The sequence below is a fragment of the Toxorhynchites rutilus genome, unplaced genomic scaffold (genome assembly GCF_029784135.1).
Source record: "Toxorhynchites rutilus septentrionalis strain SRP unplaced genomic scaffold, ASM2978413v1 HiC_scaffold_109, whole genome shotgun sequence".
Classification (NCBI taxonomy): Eukaryota; Metazoa; Arthropoda; class Insecta; order Diptera; family Culicidae; genus Toxorhynchites; species Toxorhynchites rutilus.
The window spans coordinates 31,885-34,000 of record NW_026599662.1 but is presented as its reverse complement, the minus strand read 5'-3'; the positions used below and the strand labels follow the sequence as shown (position 1 = coordinate 34,000).

General features: G+C 53.7%; 1 pseudogene; it reads right to left on the bottom strand.

The window, feature by feature from the left end:
- Positions 1-821: 821 nt before the first annotated feature.
- Positions 822-2,116, bottom strand: part of LOC129781462 (large subunit ribosomal RNA) — a 4,387-nt pseudogene continuing 3,092 nt past the window's right edge.

The window sequence follows — 2,116 nt, the reverse complement described above, 5'->3', positions numbered from 1 at the left end:
ATGAAAAAAGAGAGAAGCCGCCAGCGCGGCAGCACTAAGCTACCACGGTGGGACTTCTCTCTTACGGAACACGACGCACCCGGGCAAGACTGCGCAAGCTACTGTGCCGCACCGATGCTGATGGGGCATTGTTACACGTACTGCGAGTTGGCTTGCGCAGTGAGAAATTAAACAAACTGTTGCGCTGTTGTGTGCTGTATGCTGGGGGGACATGGACGCTTTCTGGGACTTGGTGTTATTGCCGACGGAGGCAGTGTTATACACACTGCGTACTGCGGGCGTTGGCAGCGCTGTTGTGTGTTGTGTTGTGCACTTGAGACTTGTTGTTCCGGGGCATGCAATGATTTCACACACACGCACGATTGCATATTACCAGGCGCAAAGTGATTTAATGAAAAAAGAGAGAAGTCACCACACACGGGCAGCACACTAGGCTACCACAGTGGGACTTCTCTCCAACGACACTCGACACTCACAACGCACAACGCACACCGCACAACACACGACGCAGCGCAGCGCAGTTCACCCGACAGGGGGCATCGCCGCGCAGTAAGCTTACAACGCACCCATTGGATAGCGCATCGCACTTGACACTTTGCACTTTTCCGGACTTGTAATTTATTTCATCATGCTGCAGCACACGCGATTGCATACTTTCAGGCGCAAAACGATTTAATGAAAAAAGAGAGAAGCCACCACGTGCAGCACTAAGCCGCCGTAGGACTTCTCTCTTACAACACAACACAACACAACACACGCGCCGCAGTGCAAGCATGTTCGCCCAACGGGCATCACCACCCATCGAACAAACAGCCACACTAGGGCAACCTCCAAGCAAGGGTAGTCTGAGAGGATCGAAATGTACACCTCTCTGCAACTCGCAACTCCCAGCCTGTAAACCTATCGTTTGTAGGAGGTCCTCAGGTATCGAAATCATATCTTGATGCTTTGCAGCACCACCAGCGTTCCAGTATCTCAGTATACTTGCCGAGTGGTGCCGCGCCAAAGGCTTCGTCTTGAGGTAAGATAAGATGCCAACATGGAATCACGCTAGCAAGTCTGCGGGTTTGCTGCCATACGACCAACGACCACCTATGGGAGGACACTATCAGCTCGGTTTGGTTACGACCTTAGAGCGTTCAGGCATAATCCAACGAACGTAGCGTTATACCAAAGTCCGGTCGAACTAGTATTGAGCCAGTGGTTCGTACCTGTGGTTCCTCTCGTACTGCACAGGAATTCCGTTTAAGATAGCGCGTTCGCACACCAGGAGGGTAAAACTAACCTGTCTCACGACGGTCTAAACCCAGCTCACGTTCCCTTGAAAGGGTGAACAATCCTACGCTTTGTGATTTTGCTTCACAATGATAGGAAGAGCCGACATCGAAGGATCAAAAAGCCACGTCGCTATGAACGCTTGGCGGCCACAAGCCAGTTATCCCTGTGGTAACTTTTCTGACACCTCTTGCTAAAAACTCGTTATGACCAAAAGGATCGTGAGGCCTAGCTTTCGCTGTCTCGACACGTACTGAACGTCGAGATCAAGCAGCTTTTGTCCTTATGCTCAGCGTGTGGTTTCTGTCCACACTGAGCTGACTTTGGACACCTCCGTTATTGTTTTGGGAGATGTACGCCCCAGTCAAACTCCGCACCTGGCACTGTCCATGACTTGGAGTATCCAGATGTCCGAATGTCAGCGCGCGTACTGTGTGAACGTTGAGCAAACCGGGGCCGTGCCACGCGAGTGACGAACACCGCCAGCGCCCCGACGTGCGGGAGCTTTGAATGAGCGGGACCAGCGGGACTGCTACTCTGGCACGCTTGCACGCACGCATTTCGAAGCCGCACGCCAGCACCCCGCCCACCCCCGCACCGGAACGCGACGAGCCGGCGGCGCGGCGAACCGGGACCCCCGGGCTCGTCTTCTGCATTATGGCCAGTGTGACGACATGACTGAACGCTGAACAAGAAACCTTGCGCAGACGGAGTTGCAATAACTCCCGCGCCTGTTCCACCTGATCATGTAAGTAAGGCAACAGTAAGAGTGGTGGTATCTCATTGGCGACGGCGACGCGGATGCGCACCGGCTCCCACCTATGCTGCACCTCTTATATCG